General features: G+C 38.4%; 1 protein-coding gene and 1 long non-coding RNA gene across 7 annotated transcripts in view; one reads left to right on the top strand and one right to left on the bottom strand.

Moving 5' to 3' along the window:
* The window catches only part of LOC137448306 (uncharacterized), a 565,471-nt gene extending 553,075 nt beyond the window's left edge, over window positions 1–12,396 (bottom strand). The window contains exon 1 of the long non-coding RNA XR_010989051.1: window positions 12,317–12,396. This is a non-coding gene — a long non-coding RNA (uncharacterized lncRNA). The remainder of the gene's footprint in view (window positions 1–12,316) is intronic.
* DACH1 (dachshund family transcription factor 1) overlaps window positions 1–21,506 on the top strand; it is a 384,340-nt gene that overhangs the window by 97,806 nt on the left and 265,028 nt on the right. The window lies entirely within an intron of this gene.

Raw genomic sequence — 21,506 nt, 5'->3', positions numbered from 1 at the left:
CATCTTCTGTATTTCAGTCCCACCATTTTACCCCTTCACAATGAGAACTTACCAGTTTGAGCAGCACCCAGAACTTGGGCAACATTCTACTGTTAAAAAAAACCGCCACTGTATAGTAAGGGCTTCATTCCCATGAATGGTGGTGTTGCCTTGAAATATGTATGGTTTCCCCATTGCAAATCATGAAGATATAATGTTAGGTAGTCTAGGAAATGGACTCGGGGTAACTTTTGTGCTTTTTCATAGGCCAGATTTCTTGGTTACTACCAATAAAAGCAGGCATGGTAGAAATCAGTGAGTGACGTGAAACATGGTTGCTAGCCCAGTCAGGTGCAAGTTGGCATGATGTCAGATAGTTGCTCATGTGTCAGCCCATAATCACTCTTTTAGTGAGAGTGTATTTCCATGGTGGTATACTTTGGTTTACAGTTTATTTCTGAATATGAATTCAAATCTTGTTGCTTTATACATTTTACTGATTATTTCTTTTGTCATACATTTTCTATCTATTTAAGGCTTCCACTTAGAGCATTAATTTGTTGCTTCTTCCTCCTTTAAGTAATGCATACACAAAGTAGATACAGAGATAGAGAATCCGAGCTCCTAGTTCATCATTGTTGCCTCAGTTGTATGTCCAGAAGGTTAATGAAAGAGGGACCAGCACTGTAAATATGTCATCACTCTCATGGCTTTCACTTAATCGGTTTATGCTTTGAATCACATCAACAGAGACCAAAACAAAGCCCAAGAAGTACTTCTGTTCAGTTTTGGGGTTTTTTTGCATATGAATTCTATTGTGATTTTGTTTCTTTCTTCAGTTTTGGAGTTATTTTGTTTTTCATGAAACTCAGCTTTCAGGGACTCCTGTTATAGTTGTATCCTCCTGGCCCAGAGAGACAGTTGCAAAATTTGGGTTGTAAAATTGAAATTTTTGATTAATTGTGAACTCCAGACTTCTCAGTCCATCTGGATTTGGTATAATTTTATATGAGAGTTAATTTGTGATACCTTTCTGTAGGGGAACTCAGCTACTTGATATTGTTTGTCACAATTAGGTCACAAAAGGGGTGACCTTATCACTCTCTACAACTACCTGAAGGGAGGTTGTAGACAGGTGGATGATGGTCTCTTCTCCCAGGCACCCAGTACCAGAACAAGAGGACACAGTCTCAGGCTGCACCAGGGGAGGTTCAGGTTGGATGTTAGGAAGAAGTTCCATACAGAAAGAGTCATTGCCCATTGGAATGGGCTGCCCAAGGAGGTGGTGGAGTCGCCGTCATTGGAGGTGTTCAGGAGGAGACTTGATGGGGTGCTTGGTGCCATGGGTTAGTTGTTTAGGTGGGTTGGATTGGTTGATGGGTTGGACGCGATGATCTTGAATGTCTCTTCCAACCTGGTTGGGTTTATTCTAAAGTTTTCTCTGGTGGTGGTCTGTGGTATGTAGTTATGAGCAAGCTGTGTGTCTGGTTGGCCAAGAAAGCCAATGGCATCCTGGGTCATACTAGAAATGCTGTGTCCAGGAGGAGTAGGGAGGTGATTGACCCCTTGTACTTGGCTCTGGTGAGGCTACACTTCAAGTATTGTGTTCAGCTTTGAGCACCTCAATAGTGGAGAGATGTCAAGGTGCTGGAGCGACTGAAGGAGAGCAACGAAGCTGGTGAAAGGCCTGGAGAATAAATCTTTTGAAGAGCGACTGAAGGAGCTGGGGCTGTTTGGTTTGAAAAAGCAGAGGCTGAGGGGAGACCTTACTGCTCTCTACAACTGTCTGAAAGGGTGTTGTGGAGAGGTGTAGAGGCTGGTGCTGGTCTCTTCTCCCAGGTCATTAGTGATAGAACAAGAGGGAATAGCCTCAAGCTGTGACTGGGTAGGTTTAGACAGGACATAAGGGAAAATCTTTTCATGGAAAGAGTGGTCAGGCTTTGGAATGTGCTGCCCAGGGAGTCACCAGTCCTGGATGTATTTAAAGGTCATCTGGATGTGGTGCTTGAGGATATGGTTTAGGGGTGAACCTTGCCTTATATAGGACAGGAGGGCAATCCATAGGAATTAAAGACAGCTGTCAAATGACAAAATTAATTAATTAGATCATTTTTGTTATCTTTCACATTCTCAGAGGGCAAAGTAGCTCTATTATTTTATCTCTCCAACTGTACCCATTAGATTATGTACAAGACAGGCATATGTGACATTATCAGAGTGAAATAAAGTCCAATATTATTATTCATAGCGGATAAATATTTTTTTTTCCTCTTAGTTTCCTTCTGAGAATACTGTGGAAGATGGAAAGCAAATACATATTCTGATAATACCTGTTTTATAGTTTCTTTCTTCTAGCCTTAAATACATTATTTTTACCAAAGGCATCATATTTGTTTTCTATTTTGAAAGCTACAGTAGTTGCTATAAAAAGGTTAAATTTGCAAGCACTTATCACACAGCAGTAACTGAGATCTCCCACTCATTTCCTATTTGAAGTACAGGGGAAAAAAAAGCCTGTGATTGCTGTTGGCAAATGGAGACTTTTAAGACGGTACCCACTGAGCTTCAGTTAGAAATGTTCCTATGCCTTCATAGAGAAAGGGTAGAGAAGGGACACACTGACTTGCTAAGAAATGTTTGATTAATATGTAAACTAATCTGTTCCTGAAGAAAGCTATTCCTTAAGGAACAGTGCAGCATACATAAATCCCGTTAGTTCTCTGTCTCTAGATACGTTTATCATTGTGTTTCTGGTACACATAGGTAGATTAATAGATACATACATAGAATCCTACATACTTACCACTCTAAGCTATAGCATGTTCAAACAGATGTTGAAGTCAAGATTAGCCTTTTTTTGCATGTGCTAGTAGTGTGCAAACCTTTTAAAGGCATCTATGAATTATTGCTTTGGTTCAGCATGAGTGCAGTAAGAAGAAATGTACCTCATCTGTAATACACTGTGTAGACTAATATCAGCTTCTTTTTTTCTTATATTGCAGTGAGATATTGATCTGGTAAAATGGTACCATATTGGAGCTGTCTGTTGTGGTATTCATCATGCTGTCACATCCCTAGTGCCTTGGAGTTATTGAAAAGTGGAATTGAGGGAGTTCTGTCATTGTGTGTTGCAATCCATTCATAAGAAAGTTCACTAAAACATCTGAAGTAGGACTTGTGCTTATTTATTTACCTCTAGTCAGAGCTGCTTCACTTTCTCGAAGGCTTGGAACCCTCCAATTTCAGGCACAGGGTTGTTATTAGGCGTGGTTACCTCTTACTCAGACATCTTTCTCTTGTATAACATTTGTTCTTTAGTCAAAGCTCACACCTGCTGCCTTTACTAATGCTGATGCATTCGGGTTCTGTCCTTTGGGAGTAATATATCTGAGAGCTGTGGCTTCATTGCCCTTATGCTTTTATCTGATAGCTGTGAGAAGGTAAACGATGAACTTTTATATGTAGAAAGCTTTTAGTTTCTTCCCACACTAAAGTATCAGCTAATGTTAAAAGAGCTTTCAAAAATATATAAAGATACTGTCAATCTGCACTGAGTAGATTAAACAGTTTGAATGAATTATTTTTGTTTTGGAGTCTGCCTGGCAACCTGATGATGAATTTAGAAGGATGTCATGTTTTCTGTAAGGCCATGATGAAAGAGGGATTTATTTATACATATAAGCAACAATCAAACTATTTAACCCAGCTAGAATAAAGGTCTGTTCTGCAGCTACAACCCCTGGACTTCTGTAGTTTATATACACTGTAAATAATCACCCCCAATTGAAATTTAATGTATAATAACAGATAAGCAGAAGAGGGATTAATTTTTCTTTTGCTGATTTCAAAAGTTACAAAGGAAAGGAAGTTAAAAGCATAGAAATTACAAGCTGATTTATCTTGCAAGGTGCTAAGGACATCTTGTGACTCTCGGAGGGCTTGTAACTCCAGTCACCTACACTGGGAACCAGGCATGTTCATCAGTCTTCTGAACTGCTCACGAAATTCTTCATAACTAGATCAAATATGTCTATTCCTTATATTCAGCTATTTTAAGAAAGAAAACTTACTACACTGTACTCAGTGTTGCAGTTCCAGATCTGTAAAATTATGCTAGTGTTACTGGAATTAAAACAGGCATTGTTGCTTTCATATTTTAATAAGAATTTATAATGTGCTTTGATATTGATGTAAAACCGACTGTATTATAGATCTATAATAGTCAAGTGTGCAGTATTTTTTATTACACAGCCACAGCATGCTTTACAGTTACCCAGAAGGAGCCTTCTGTGCTGCTAGAATGTACTACGTGAATGCATACCAAGATTCATCCACGTTCTGAGCAATATTCCTAGGAAGGCCAGTAACTTTAAGAAATTAATGGAAGGCATAGAACTCCAAGAACATCACTATCACTTACTAATTTAGTTTCTCCTTTTTTCCCCTATTAGAAAAATGGTTCTTTAGGTTTGGAAGTCAAAACAAAAACTTACCTTAAAACAAAAAAAAAAAAAAGGAAAATTCTATTTAGGGCTAAAAGTACAGTCTTCAGGCAGGCCATCTATGGCCGTATGGCACTTCAAATTATGTGACTTCCATATGTAGCTTTGTTGATTTAAACAGCTCAGCTGGATCTATGGTTGTGGATTTGGAAGAATTACCAGTTGAGCTTCTGTGAACTCTTATTACCTTCATATTGAATGTGTGTAGGATTTCTTTACAGTGTCTTGAATTCTCTTTTGTGCAGCTACTGGAGAGAGAAATGTTTAGCCCCTCAATGCTGTTGTGTACCTCTTTTAATCAGTATTATTTAGTAGTGTGTTTTCTTATGAGAACGGTTTATTGGGTTGTGTGCAGCCTGTCACTTTTATTCTTTCTCCCTCTATTTCTTGCTGCTTCTTATATCTTACCCAGAATGTTTCTCATGCTGTAGCATCACGAATTCTTTAGAAGAGACTTCATTGCTTGTCTCTGTCAGTTTTCTTGGGGCAGCACAGCGAACATTTCTGGTAATTTTCATAGAGTTGAGGGAATTTTCACTGCAGTGTAGAAAAGCACTTGCAGGAAGTCTGCTCTGTGATGTATTTCAGGCCTTTCCAAATGCAGCTTTCAGATATGGCCATGCTAGTCTTCTCTTTGAATCCCAGCTCCTCCAACATATCAAGCTAATATATATTTTTTTAAATTTCCTTCAAAGCCCTGTGTAATAGCCCTTGGCTCTGTATTTCTACCATCCTCTGTCTTTCTAGTTTTCAAGAACGATCTCCCAGATCTGTCTTCACACCTCTGAGGTCCATGCCTGGATGGTCTTCAAAGCCCAGTGTTTCATGTGTGAAGTTTCTATGGCTACAATCCTATGAGTGCATGCTTGTGATTTCCTAGAATCCCTCTCTTCATTTCAGTGGTTTGTTTGAAAACTTACGTGTCTTTACGGGAAGTCGGGGACTGAATGCTGGTGGTGAGGAGAAGAAAGGACAGTGCAGCAGCACCTGGAAGCTGATGAGAAAAACAAAAAGACTGAACAGTGAGAGGATAAACTGAGGGGCGCTCATCATTATTAACCTTGAAAATGGAAAAGCCTCTGTCCCTCAAAATAAAATAGTGAGGCTTATAAGACCTATGCTTCTCCATATTGCAGCCTTTTTGTGGATTTTTCCTCCCTCCCCTGCTTCATCTGTCATTATCTTTTTATATGTACGCTGTCCGGAAATGTGTCTTCATCAGTGTTTGGAAAACATCTAGCATACTGTGGGGTGTTATCACAGTGTAAAAAATAACTCCCAGGACAAGATTCTATTGCTGTATTTGTAACTGATTTCAGGAGAAGGAGGATCAGGTTCATTCTTTATGGCTTTTTCACAATGCCTGTATATTGAAGACATTTGATTTACTTAACATATGGCCAAGCGAACTGTTTGGCATATTGGGAAAATATGTGAAACTACTTTGAAATGTTGCAAATGTGTTTGGAGACCTTTGTGTCACACTGAGGGTTTCTGTTGTTATTCAATTACTCTGTTTTGGTTTTTGTTTGTTTGTTTTGGTTTGTTTTTTTTCCCCTCTTCTTCTTTCTTTTCCTTTTAAACACTGGATAATTACATTAAGTTTTTGACTCTTACCAAATATATAGTACATTAATAAGATATTTCTGTACTCAGCATCATAGAAGTGTTTTAGTCTGAAAAGACCTCTAAGATTGTCAAGTCCAACCCTCGACCTAACACCACCATGGACATGAAACCATTTCCCACTGTGCCATGTCTACATGTTTCCTGAACATCCTCAGGGATAGTGACTCCATCACCTCCCTGGGCAACCTGTTCCAATATCTGACCACTCTTTCCATAAAGAAATTTTTCCTAGTATCCAATCTAAACCTCCCTGGCACAATTTCAGTCCATTTCCTCTCATCCTATCACCTGATCCTAGAGAAAAGAGAGTGATCCGCACCTTACTACAATCTGCTTTCAGGTTGCTGTAGAGAGCAATGAGGTCTTCTCTCAGTCTCCTCCAGATTAAACAATCCCAGTTCCCTCAGCTGCTCCTTGTAAAATGTGTTCTCTAGACCCTTCACCAGCTTTGTTGCCCTTCTCTGGACACCTCCTTGAGTGATGCCACTTCATACCTCTGTAGCTAATCTACGCATCTTCCAAATTCTCTCTCTTACCCCGTGGAAATGTGCATGCTGCTGTAATGAAATCATTGCCATGTCCTATAGAGTATTTAGATCAACAAGACCTTCACTTACTAGAAAGGGCAGAGTAGTAATGCTTTTGGCAAAGCCATTATTGTGGTATTGGTATTCACTAGAAAGGACAGAAATAGAACAACACTGGCCTCCATAAACAATTTCAATTTGATCTGTGTACATGATAAAATCTTGGCTTCTCAATGCACTTAGGTGCTGTCATAGCTGTTGTTGCCAAATAAGAATGCACTGTGATGTTATTATAGTAAACAGCACTTAAGCACAGCTGGCAGAATTGATCAGGGCCACATTAGAGTGAACTTCAGCAGATGACTGACGCAGCAGAAACAATAACTGAATATGCAAACAGTTCTTGCAGTGAATGCTCTGGGGATCAGGCACCATTATTTTTGACTTTGAACAGGGAAAAGGGGCAGATTTGTAACCTCCTTCCACACAAAAGGGTTTTGGGTATTCTGTAAACATCTAACTGCCGTTTATAATAGTAGCTAGTTACAAAGCAAAACTCTAGACTCCCTTGACTATTTACATTTCATTAATTATTAAAGAAAAAACCATAAATATCAGATAAGTTTGTTTAATGTTTCACACAGGATTCTTCTTTTTTTTTTTTTCCCCTTGCTAGAAAAGCCTTTTCTCAATTAATGTTAATCATCGAGGACTTCCTGTTTAAATTGCACTGAAATGTGTGTTTGCCTCAGTGAGGGCTTTTTCCCCCTTCTAATTATTGTAAGAGCTAATTATGTGACCACATATTGCTATTCTTTTATTGTAATAATTTAGATTAGTAAAAATAAACAAAGGATAAATAGTGTATGAACTTCATTCTTGCACAATGTAAATCAGGACTTCTCTTCATATCCTGGTAAATTAATTTGTACACTGCACGTTACCAAAATATTTAAAGTCCATGTAAACAGCTATTCATGATTGTACTTTTACATTGTACAGTGTCATCTTTTGATTTATTTGACCATTAATGCAAAGCAAAAAGCTTAACAGTCTAAACCAAAACAGTCAGAAACTTACTTTTTTTCTATTTTCTTGACTGAATTTGTCTATTCATATAATGAGTTTATTTATTTCAAAGGAGATACACTTCAAGAATCAATGCAATGAAGATAGAAGGGAAACAGAAAGGCCCTGTGAAATGTCTTAACTTTTTTACTGGTTCTTCTTGAGGAATGTTGAATGCTTGGCATTTCATCCCAAGTATTGTGTGATACGTAAAAGGTTAGGGACTCGACTGAGCCCTGCATCCTAGCCTGGTGGAATCAGATCCTGTTCTGAGAGGTACCAAGAAGCTGTCATTGACAAAATCAGGCTAAGACACATAGTGGGGCCTCACAGTGCTTGTGAAGTTCCTGTTAACAGTCAAGTTACCTTGTTTATTCATTAACAACTTATAGTCATCCTGGGCCTTCCCTTCTCAATTTTGAGAGCAGAAATAAGTAGCTTCAAAAATGCACATATCAGTGTTTCTCCTTGATTTTACTTCAACTTTTCTTTACTCCTCTGACTTTTACAGAAAAGTCATAGAGATTTGTAGAGAAACTGGAGTTTCTCTTCTAATTTCTCATGTCAGAGGTGGGACTCACTATAAATCACACAAAGTTTGTCCCAGTGTAAGTGCTTATGATTTTATCATAATTTTGTGGCTTCTTCCTACCCAAACTAATTTCAGCTATTTGCCCAAAAGCAGTTTTATACAGATGCAATATTCTTACTAATCATGGGAAAAGATTTGAGCCAACCTTCTGACCAATGTCACATTCTAGAGCATTTTGTTTCATGAAGCTTCTAGAAGGTAACTATACGATGCTGTGATGCAACAATTCTAGGTGCCCTTAAGAAAGCCATGCCCCATCCCTTTGATACCCATCACTAGAGCGTATGCTTTAGTGTGGCTATCTTGCAGACCTATCACCAGCTCACAGCCCAAGAGATGATCACTTCAGAGTAGTTACATATTTATCCAATTTAAAGCAGGCAAGCCTAGGCAGACATCAAGCATGTTTTAAGACTTCCAGACTGTGGTGGGTTGTTTATTTATTCATCTATTTATTTATTAATACGTATGGGGGTTGGTCAAAATTCTGAGTAGAGCTAGCCAGTCATGTGGAAATAGCTACGGACTTACCAAGACTGTAATTCACTAGATGCTTTACTTTAAGATTGCATGTCATGCGAGATTATGTGAAAACTCTGTGGTCAATCCAAAAGTTGTCATCCAGATTGATGGGGGGAAGAAGAAAAAATACTTCAGAAAATGTTAATGTGGTTAAAGTGTGAATAAACTTCCCGGTCCTTGGTCTGATAAAAGTTAGAAGTATTATAGTAACTATCTCTCACCAGGCTTTTAACCAGAATTCATGAAACACTGAAACAGGAAGTTTTTTATGAGCATTCATCGTACAGGTGCTCCTAAGTTGTTGGCTTGGAACTGTTGCGATCTAGAGGCATGCAGTCATTTGGGGCAAAGTGCCTTGTAGATTGCTTTCTAATGCTATAGAGAATAAAGTCTTGGAAGCTTCTGTTGTATGACAATCTTTTCAGCATATGAGGTTACATACTAGGTCACTTAATCACTACAAAGATAAGTCTTTTGGTGAGTGTTGTGTGTGTTCACACATACAGACACATCTCTATGTATAGGTATGTATACATACACGTGTGCACTTACTGTATGCTTGAAACATGATTTTTCCCACATTGGAGAAGGCCTTCAGTTTCAAAATCCTGTACATTAACCTGTTTCCCCATTCATAGGATCTTTCTCAGCATATGAGAAGGTTACCCTGTCCCTGAGAGAGCATCTATAATCTTCTAGAGCTTTTGTGGACAGGAGCAATGCATAGATTTTTGTTTATGCTGAGCTCTTTTTTATTAACTGAAGCAAATATCATTCAACAAGCACAGAATTATAGCATTGTATTACACAGGTGTGCACACACAGAAAAAATGACTGCAAGTTTTTTCTTGTCTGCCAGTTCTTTATTGGAACCAAATGTCCAGTTGTAGGCATTAAAAAAAAAGTCATACAACGAACATCAGTATTTATCCTGAGCTGGCTAACAGCCTTTTACTAACCTTCTGTATTTATTAATCTATCAAGATTGTTTCACCACCTGAAATTAAAAGTTCTTGTTGGCTGAAAATGACCACAGCTGTGATTTTCAACGAGAAAAACTCAAGTAGATGTGTGTTTGAACTGGTGGTGCTGTGGACATCCTAGTTATCAGTGGTAACAGTGGACTGGTGTTGAACTTCAAAGGTACACTGATCAGTTTATCTCACCGTTGCTTTATCACCTCTTGATTTTCCCTTTAGGTGATGACTGTGAATGTTGCCAATCTTGGTAAGCTGTCACAACCCATGAGGTTTTCTCGGTGGGATCTAAAAGGGAGGTGGAGAGTACCCAAATTTGGTATGGTTTGAAAACCTCTCAAAAATCTCAATGGAGTGTTTTTGCTTTCCACTGACATTTGTCAATACCTTCCACTGATGTTTCATATAGGGAAAACCAGGCTGATCTACCATGGCAAAAGGTAATTTTTTGTGGCTGGACTGGGACATTGATTTGTCCTTAATGTAAAGCCAGGAAGCAATGCGTTTTCCTGGTTTAACTTGCATGTTTTGTTTCTCACTAAAAGGGTCCAGTGCTCATGTTACAAGTTCAACATTGCTATCATTTGCTTTTTTTGGCAGGTCCTGTAATGACAGCTGACAGTTGAAAGCTTAACTGGGTAAAAGTACTAATCTCTTCAGTAGTTCAAGTTCCCATAAATATTAAGTTAGTCAATTTTATCTGCCTTTCCTTCATTATTGAATCTATGATCAAATTAAAGTAATAAAATCCATGTCCATTATGCTATTTTGTGGTCTAATTTTGATTGCCAGTATAGATACAACTCACGTAGACAAGCATTTATGAAAGTCAGAGTGAAATACTTGCTTTGTTTTTCTGAAAATGTCTTTCTTTCATTTTCTCCCTCCCCTCGTTTTTGGATGGCTTACATTTTGGAAAAACCAAACCAAAGAAACAAAATCAGTTTTTTAAAAATACAAATTATGTTAGTCATGTCAGTGATGTGAGCAGTTGCCCTAGGCTGCAACAAAAGAAATATGAATAACTGTATTGTTATGATAAACGAAATATTTATCACTCATCTGGTAGAGCATAAGCTGGATTCTGCATCGGAAGATCCCGCTTTAGGATCTAGGCGTATGCATCGCCCATTTCAAAACTGCAGTGTGGTACATGAACAGTTACAACTTCTCTGTGCAATGTCTCTAGAAAAAAAAACAAACCTCTTTTTATTTGTAATTAACTCTATGGAGAAAAAAAACTACCATTTTTTCTTAAAATCTATTTTAAGGAAAGAAACGCCACCTACTCTCCTTTACCCCCCTTGAATGTTGACATGGTTACTGTCAATACAATTCTGGGAGTTCAATGAATGATATTTTTGGCCCAGTTTTGTAACACGAGTGGAAAGGCTTTCTTAAAAAATCCACCACTATTTTAGGAACATACATGTGACTTTGGATTTTGTGATGCAACATTTCCATGCAACCAGGAGCTGGTATGTGTGACATACTACTGCAACACAATGCAAAAACTAGATAATGTAAGATTTAATTACCACAGGGAGGTCATTCTCCCCCTGTATGCTTGTCGTGGGTCACAGTGCTGCACTGGTTAGGCCACACCTTGAGTACTGTGTCCAGTTCTGGGACCCTCAGTTTAGGAAGGATGTTGACTTGCTGGAACATGTCCAGAGAAGAGCAACGAAGTTGGTGAGGGGTTTGGAACACAAGCCGTCTGAGGAGAGGCTGAGGGAGCTGGGGTTGCTTAGCCGGGACAAGAGGAGGCTCAGGGGTGACCTTACTAGTCTCTACAACTACCTGAAGGGTGGTTGTAGAAAGGCAGAGGTTGGTCTCTTCTCCCAGGCACAGAACAAGAGGACACACAGGGGAGGTTTAAGCTGGGTGTTAGGAAGAAGTTCTACACAGAGAGAGTGATTGCCCATTGGAATGGGCTGCCTGGGGAGGTGGTGGAGTCACCATCATTGGAGGTCTTCAGGAGGAGACTTGATGGGGTGCTTGGTGCCATGCTTTAATTGATTAGGTGGGTTGGATTGGTTGATGGGTTGGACGCGATGATCTTGAAGGTTTCTTCCAACCTGGTCTATGCTATTCTATTCTATTCTATTCTATTCTATTCTATTCTATTCTATTCTATTCTATTCTATTCTATTCTATTCTATTCTAAATGCATATTCAGATAATGGGATATGACAGCTGGTGGTATTACTATGGTCTCTTCTGTCAGTTTCAGAAGTAGCTGGATGTATCAGGAAATGGTTTTATTATATTTTTAATTTATTTTAAAAAAAATTATTATATGCACATAATAATGTATTTCAGTTGCCATTAAAAATAAGCACTTTATATCTGCTTTCATTTTTCTCCCATATTGTTATTCTCTGCATAAATTAAATCATTGTAATATATTGTGTTCATAGTGAATAAAAATCACATATATGATACAGGACTATGAGGACTGAGGACAGACTGAGGGAGTTGGGGCTGTTCAGTCTGCAGAAGAGAAGGCTCCGAGGTGACCTAATTGTGGCCTTCCAGTATCTGAAGGGGGCCTACAGGAAGGCTGGGGAGGGACTTCTCAGGATCTCAGGTAGTGATAGGACTAGGGGGAATGGAATGAAGCTGGAGGAGGGGAGATTCAGGCTAGATGTGAGGAGGAGGTTCTTCACCATGGGAGTGGTGAAACCCTGGAATGTGTTGTCCAGGGAGGTGGTCGAGGCCCCGTCCCTGGGGGTGTTTAAGAGCAGGCTGGATGAGGCTCTGTCCAGCCTGATCTAGTGTGGGGTGTCCCTGCCCATGGCAGGGGGCTTGGAACTAGATGATCCTTACGGTCCCTTCCAACCCTGAATGAAACTATGATACTATGATACTATGACTGTTGTCTTCATCTGCTTTTGATAGAGGAAACTCCCTGTTTATAGAGGCCAAAGTATCAGAAGTTTACATTTTGTACTATTATATATATATCATCATGTAATTTGATGTATCCTGCTTTACAATACTGGTCTTGATTTTAGAATAGGCTGCACCAATGCATTTAACTTCTATGTAGAAAAAAAAGCCCAAATGTTTTAAGTATGGCTTCATCTTCATTTGAAGATGTAGGAAGTACATACAGCTGGATAAGAGTTTCTGCTTAAAAATGCTAATAAGAAACCTTTAACTCATTCATACAAAATTAAACTATGAAATAGTACAGATTAATCTTGTGCAAGCTAAATCTAGAAACATGCATGCCTAGTATACTTAGAAAATCTGCTTTTCTGTGTCCTTATAGTGCCTTATGAAGTCACAGAGAAAACTTCTGAATTAAACAGCCAATATTTCTGTTGGTTGGAAATGAAGCATTTTTGGATTGGATAACCAAGTTTTATTGCAGAACAGCTTATTCCTGCCTTCTATTATTAGCTTGTAAAAGAACAGAGGAAGATTTATCTAATCCATTATCCTTTCTGCAGTATATGCAGAGGCTACTATAGGTCCTTCCAAGTTTGCACACATTATATTCAAGCAATCAGTAATTTATGAATTTCTAGTCCTGAATTGTATCTTGACTCTCTTTCTTAGACGAGTTTAAACTGTCTTATCTCTTTCTGAGCAGAACTGGAGTTTGGCTGTCAAAGCATCATCAGACATTGACTTCCATGGGTGTTGCTGAATGATGTTTTCAATAGGTACTCTCAAGTTCTTGTGAAAAATTAAGAATGAGCAAGATAGATCAATTGTAATCCTTTCCACTTCAGTCGTGGTTTTATTACCTGTTGTCTGTCCTCATTCAGCTGTCTCTGAAGCATGGTTGCTGGTTTTTGCATCTTCTGTAGTTCCACCACACTGCTTACTCAGAACTACGTAAGACTGATGTATAGCCTTGTTAACTCCTCCCTCTGTTTACATTATAAATGCCATAATATGGATTTGACATCCCTGTTTCTTAGTGGTGTGGGTTATGGAAGAAGTTTTTAGTACAAACCCAAATTCCATCCTTCCCACCACCCCCTTGATACTTGTCTAAGTAAACTTTACAAGCATGAACTGAGTGAACAGTGAATTACTTTGGACCCAGGGATGAATAAAAAGGCCCCAACTATATATTTTTCTTGCTATAGTTTACTGTACTGATTTGGGATTATAGTCTTTGAAGGTAGGGTTTGTTAATATTGCCAAGATGAGTTGTCCAGATGAGACAGACTTCTTGCTACAGGCTCTGCAAGACCCAAAGGACAATTCTTGTCTCAGCACAGAGGATAAGTGTCACTAGACAAATATATATGCAATTGGAGCTGCACAGAAGGGAGACATGAACATGACTCTTGGGGGAAAAAAAGGTTTTCTATGCCATGTAAAAGTTTCACAGTTTCTGCTCCATAAATGTCAAAGTTTTGCAGTGAGGCAAAATTACTTGAAAACTTAAAGTAGTAAATAAAATTTGGTCGGTTACCAGAGCAATTTAAATTATTTAGTTTTCTAGGGTAATCAGACTGTTGGAGATTTCCTACTGACTGAAGGAGCTGCCCATCTTACCCTAAATTGTTTGTGGCACTAGCCTCTCACAGAATCACCAAGGTTGGAAGAGACCTCAAAGATCATCAAGTCCAACTTGTCACCACAGACCTCATGACTAGACCATGGCACCAAGTGCCACATCCAATCTCCTCTTGAACACCTCCAGGGATGGTGACTCCACCACCTCCTTGGGCAGCCCATTCCAATGGCGAACGACTCTCTCAGTGACGAACTTCCTCCTCACCTCAAGCCTAAACCTCCCCTGGCGCAGCTTGAGACTGAGCTGAGGACTGTGTCCTCTCAGTTGATTTACTTTATTTTTTAATTATTCTGAAATTATTCTTTCAGCCAAAGCTCAAACCTAGGCATTAAGAAATAAAAATCTGAAAAAAAAAAAGATTTGCCTATATGTAATTGTCAGAATCAGTCATAGCTGAAATCCCCTAGAACTCAGGAGAAATATAAGGAAATTCAAAAGGCTACAGCAGTTACAGAAATGAAAAATAATTTTTAAAAGTCTAATGCTAAAAGCCCAGTTCAGTTAAACTCTGATGCATGTGTACAACTCCATGCACATTCTTAAATCCCCTGGGACCCCAGCATATGGCCAAGTGATTTGCTAAATTGGGACCTAATTAAGAACAATTGTAAAAGTAGCTGCTATTTAAGCAATTACGGAATCATCCGATAGATTTTTGAGCAAAACTCTGAAGCTAAGGGCAAAATCTTCTAAAATTAGCATTTAATCTGTAATTTTTTTTGAAAACCAAAATGCTGAGTAAGTAAACCATGTTCTTATTAGTTCCGCATCACTCACAATTTAACAATGTTAACGTACTTCTAAAGGATTCCATAGGTATTTAGGTTAAGAAGTTAATATCAAGGAAAGTATTTCCGCAGTAAAAGGCGAAAAAAAGAAGTTGCAGTGATGCATGCTCTTTGGATCGCTGGTGTAAAGCTATGATTTCTAAAACTGTTGACATTTTAGAGGTTTAATGTCTTACATTTCTCTGAAGTATTTACAGTGTGATGTTGTCACTTACCTATCAAATATACAGCTATGAAACCATGGCAGAATTTAAGCAAAAACACGATTTCCCCGTGTGAAAGGATATGACTGAAAGAAGCAGTGCTTTGAAATTTTAAGGCTTTAAACTATTCAGAATGAGGGAGGTTTATGTTTTCTTATTTCTAATTTTTTTTTTCAGAATAACTTTTTAAATAAAGCATTTTCCATAGATTTTTCTCACATTCTGGAGTTTTCTGTACTATGTAGGTTGCCCATAGTATGGATTTCTCTCATATTACGGGAGTGTTGAAGCAACTGCATATTGCATAAATGCAGATGAAAGTAACAGTTTATCCTAGTTTTTCGTAGTGGGTGATATTAAATTGAGGTGTAACGTCTGGACTGCTTGTCCTAGTTTTGCAGTACTGGAAATAAGCCTTGGAAGCCACACATCCCGTTAGTAACTCTTCCTTTTACAGGCTTTCTAAAACATGTCTTTTAGTTGAACTTACTACATTTTCCATTTAAAAAAACATTGTCCACAGACCATTTTGGTGGGCATAGCATACAATCTCATTGGATAACAGAGTAAATAATGGAAAAAAGAAGTATTGATATATGCTGGTTTTTTCTGAGTCTTCATTTTTTACTTCCTCATTGCTACTCATATCAGAGTTACATGGCACTGTACCTAAAAACTAGGTGTATCATCAGTGCGTCCTTTCCTGGCGCTTCCTTAGTCACTCATACTGTGGGAACTCTGCAGTGTAGACCTTCCTCAACCATTTTAATTATTGGCAAAACAGTAGGTTAAAATTTGTTTGGTTTTTTCTCTTCTTCATGTCCAGTAGCACCAATAGGTTTGTGAGAGCTGGCAGAGAACTAATTGGATCAGTAGTTTTCACTGGTGCCCTGCTTCCACAGTGCTGTGACTCATAACAGCCTATAGTTGCTTTCTGCATCTGAACCTTCCCTTATAAATCACAGAATCACACAGTTATATAATGTTAGTGTTTGGAAGGGACATCGAAAGATCATCTATTCCAACCCTGCTTCTGGAGCAGGATCACCTAGAGTAGATCACACAAGGATATGTCCAGGCAGGTTTTGAATGTCTCCAGAGAAGAATTCACAACCTCTCTGGGCAGCCTGTCACCCTCACAGTGAAAAAGGTTTTCATTATATATAGGCAGAAACTCCTATCCTCCATCTTGCACCCATTGCTTCTTACCCTATCGCTGGATATCACATCCTCTTGACACTTGCCCTTTACATATTTCTAAGCATCAATGAGGTCACCCTGCAGTTTCCTCTTTTCCAAGCTAAAGAGACCCAGCTTGCTCAACCTTTCCTCATAAGGCAGATGTTCCACTCCCTTCATCATCTTGGAGGCTCTGCACTGGACTTTCAGGCAGATCCTTGTTCTAGAACTGAGTGCCCAGAACTGGATATAGTATTCCAGATGTGGCCTCACCAGGGCAGAGTAGAGAGGGAGGAGAAATTCTCTCCACCTGCAAGCCACACCCTTTCCAACAGACCCCAGGATGCCATTGGTCTTCTTGGCCACACACATTGCTGGCTCATGGTCGTTCTTCTCCCATCCATCAGATGTTCCCTGTGGTTATGAAAGAGAAATATATGCCACCTCAGCCTTTACTTTTCTGATGCTAGAAAAGTCAAATTCTTTATGCCTTGTTTTTGAAGCTTTCCCATTCTTTGATCATGCTTACAATGTTTCTCTGGACCTAGTTGTGATCCTATTATTCTGAAGATGGCTGACTAAAGTTACACAGGCAAAATATCCCACTGATGTGTTATATGTCAGTTACAATTTCTGATCAACCTCATATGTTCATACTGATGTTCAAGAATGATATATATATGTTTCATTTCTGTGTCACATTCATTATCATCCAGGGATCAGCTAATAAACCCAGATTTTTTTTTTTCCTTGGTTATTCCTAACTTAGAACTTCTTGGTTTACAGCAGCTACTCTTATTTACGATCCCCAAGTGAGTGACCTTGCACTTTTATCCATTAAAATTCATCATCTTTCTACAAGACCATCCAGTTATTTCAGTGTGATGCTCAATCCCCTTCCAACTTTGTGTCATCAGCATGTGTGTTGGACATTAGTTAAATTATTACACAAGAGTGATCCAAAAACTGATTCCTGAGGAACTCTGCTGTTAGTTTCTCTCCCTTCTGACATTTCTGCTTTCCAAGAAGAAGATGCTTTTCATTCTTTGTTTACTTGCCTTTAAAATGAATATATTTTACTGCTGAATACATATCTTTTCCATACTTATTAGAATGCAAGCTGACCTTTCAGATCTGACAGCATAGGAAGGAATAATTTTTAAAAACTGAGATAATTTTGAAAAAGCTATTACTGCTTTGTTGCCTTTATTGTATGTGCACTCAATTTATTTTTATCAGCAATGGCCATGATTTTGACATTATACACATTCTTTTATGCAGATCTAGTATTTTCATTTCACTAATGTAGTATGGTTACTCTTTCATACTTGCTTAGGGATATCACAAATAATTCCAGTAGTCATAAAACAGAAACATTGATGGAAGTCAGGAGTTGTTAAGATACTAAGGAAAATTATAAAGAAAAATGACATGTTTGTAGCCAGACACGACTAGTCATGACTAGCTAATAAAAGATGGATCTACTTAAAAACGACGAAGGGCCAAATGCACACTGGTGGGACCTCAAATAACAAGTCAAGAGAATTTGTGACACTAATACAGAGATTAATAGACAATCTCTTTCTCCATCTGTCCTCAGACAGTCTTAAGATAAACAATGGCAGGAGATCTAGCTAAAAAAAAACAACCACTATCCTTGTGTTTCAGTATGTCAGTCATGCTACAAAAATCATGGTTTTATTTACTGGGAATTTGTTGCCCTTTTTTTTCTTTTAATAATTGTGTGTCTGCCTTGTGTATTTTTACAGAGACAGTGCATTTTAAGTGCTGAAATGAGCTTCTCTGCTTAAGAATGTCTAGTTCCAGCTCTTGGTTTGTTTTGCTGATCCTTTTTTTTGGGGTCAAAAGTTTAGCCAAATGGAATTTTATTTGTTGACTGGAATCTGTAAAAAAACACAAAGGCAATTAATTCAGAGTAACATTTAGTGAACTAACTCAGCCCTGAAATTTCTGCCATTGTGTTAGCTGGAAGATCTGCATGTGATGTTTTAAGAGACTGCAAAACCTGACATCAGCTTCGCCCTTTCAAGTGCTCCTGTAAAGCACTTGATTTTTTCCTATTTGTTGCTTGAGAAATGTTTACAATATGATTTGATTTTTTTTAGGCCTATAAACAAGTTCTAAGATGTAATATTCCATCAATTTTCCCATACTGCAAGCTGTTCCATGCTGTTACTGTATCTGTGTTCTCTCAACTGATCTCAACTGATTTCTCTCTTAAACATATTGTTTTGCAAATTATTAATGTAAAAATACACCCTGAATTATGATAGTTTACAAAAAATATGAAAATCAATGACAGTTATGTGAAAATACAAATCATTCTTGCATCACTAAAAATCAATATGTATTCAATTATTTTTCTTTGTATCACATTTCATAGCATCATAGGATCAGTCAGGGTTGGAAGGAACCACAAGGATCATCTAGTTCTACCCCCCCTGCCATGGCCAGGGACACCCCACACTAGATCAGGCTGGACAGAGCCTCATCCAGCCTGCTCTTAAACATCTCCAGGGATGGGGCCTCAAACACCTCCCTGGACAACCCATTCCAGTGCTTCACCACTCTCATGGGGAAGAACTTCCTCCTCACATCCAGCCTGAATCTCCCCACCTCCAGCTTCATTCCATTCCCCCTAGTCCTATCACTGCCTGATATCCTGAGAAGTCCCTCCCCAGCCTTCTTGTAGGCCCCCTTCAGATACTGGAAGGCCACAATTAGGTCACCTCGGAGCCTTCTTTTCTCCAGACTGAACAGCCCCAACTCCTTCAGTCTGTCCTCATAGGAGAGGTGCTCCAGCCCTCTGACCATCCTTGTGGCCCTTCTCTGGACACGTTCCAGCATGTCTATATCCCTCTTTCATGGTTGGTAATCTAAACACACCAAAAAAAACAAACCAAGAAAAAAGAGTGCATGCCCACGTTTTTGCATAGCTGATTGTGTCTGACAGAAGCTTAGATGGTGTTGAACTTCCAAGAGCAAGATCTACTGACAGAGATGTGTGGAAAATAGAGCGGTGTTTGGCTTACTTTCTCTGATTAAGATGCAAAGATAGATCAGGCTTTCAAAATTAATTTTACATATTTTTCTAGTGTGCAAGTGATTCAAAAAGTTGCAAATAATTTAAAACACACTGATACATTTGCTTACCTTTTTATCATACTCTCTGTATGTTTCACTGAATTGTCCTGGAGCTATTTTTACTTGTTGTATAAAAACTGATATTCCTGCACTTCTGAAAAGCAAAAGGTTGATTTAGAAAAAAAGGGGGGAAAAAAGGGAAAGAGGAAAAAAAAGTTAAATTTGCTTTAATTTAACATGCAGCAGGGGTTTCCCCCTTCTCCATTTATGTTGAGCCAGATTTAAAGCTGGTTTAAGGGAAGTACATAATGGAATGGTACTTACTTCAGGAACTTAAACTGAGAGGCTACTCTGTGCAAGGCAAAGCATCTCCAGAGAACAGATTCCACCATTTTTGACTCCTGTATTTAGGCTAAAGTACAGTCAGTGAATTCAGTTTTTACAGAGCAAGAGTGTGATACAGAACCGGCTTAATCTTTGTAGTGTATAGTGTAAATATCTACACCTGAGGTCATCCATACTCAACATACATTCAGCAGGGAGAAATTCAGGTAGGCATAGAAAATAAGTCAGGTGAATTGTGACATTGAAGTGCGTATTTCTCAACAAAAAGATCATAGAGTGACAAACTCAAATGGCAATATCTGCATTTTAAGTGTCTGTATGTATGAAAGATAAGAGTTTTTTTTATTGACCTATGAGAATTAATGAGGATTTTTTTATCAGTGGTTCAACTGGTAAATAGTTTTCTGACTTGTTTTGATTTAAGGGATTTTTAGTACTGTATGTCTCCTGGCTCACTAACGCGAAACTTGTTCTAATTTCATTACTTGAAATATCAGCCATTCTTTCATTTATAACAATTAATTTGGAAATACATTATCTGATGAAGAGATGTTTTTGCAGAAGTATTAGTGTTTCAGTAGATAACTGGAAATTTTATTTTATCTTGGACAAAGAGCAGAAGTTTTATTTACATAACCTACATTGATGTCCTTTCTGTGATCAGTAGAATCCTTTCACCAAGAGTCTCACTGCATCCTTGGAATGCTCTCCAGGCTTGTGGCAGTAGGCAGCAACACTACTTGAGTAGAAACCTGAAGGTCAAAACCCTCTTAGTTGTAAGAGTAGCTTAAATAACCAATGAAGGCAGAAATTGTGTGTTTAAACATAGAAATAGCTATATGTTCATGTTTCTGTGCTCTGCTAGGGGAAAGGAGCCTATATGATATGATTGAAGTAACTTGAAAATGATTAACACCTTAAGTTGCCTCACCCAGACATGATCAGAGTCTTAACATCTCAGACATTGCCACCACTAATGCTTTCCTTCAAGTAAATCTGTTTTGTGTCAGAGTAAGTCAAAGATACAGCCTTGTTTCCTGTTGTCTGCAAGTGTTTTTGCTTTCTGTACAGATCATGGGGAGAATTAGAGTTTGACCCCATTTGCTAATACTCTGTGAATTCATGAAAAGCACAGTGTAAGTGTGGCACTGAGTGCTTTAAGGTAAAAAAAAAAAAGTAAAGATAGAATGAATAGCAACCAAGCCATCAAAGTTCATGGGCCCGACCTGCGCTTTTGTTGAATGTTTTTGCTAAGTTCTTCTCTGTGGTTTCCTTTGGCTGAGGTCATTCATCTGTGTGTGTCACTGCACCTGACTATGTATGAGTAATATGAATCTCTACTGCAGTACTATCTGTCCTGTTTTGATTAGATGTTGGTTTGGCTGTTTCTGAAACCATAAGTATTGAGAAAATTCCTAATTGCTCTTTAAGTCACATTAGTCTTCGAAAGCATAGAAACTGGGATTTAAAATGACCTTTCTAAACATTAGCATTAGTGGTTCTAAAAGTTGATTGACTTAAGAGTCACAGGTTAAAAGCTGTGATTG

The sequence above is a fragment of the Melanerpes formicivorus genome, unplaced genomic scaffold (genome assembly GCF_026170545.1).
Source record: "Melanerpes formicivorus ecotype bairdi unplaced genomic scaffold, bMelFor1.0.p_v2 SCAF_1, whole genome shotgun sequence".
NCBI lineage: Eukaryota > Metazoa > Chordata > Aves > Piciformes > Picidae > Melanerpes > Melanerpes formicivorus.
This window is presented reverse-complemented; position numbering and strand designations above follow the sequence as displayed.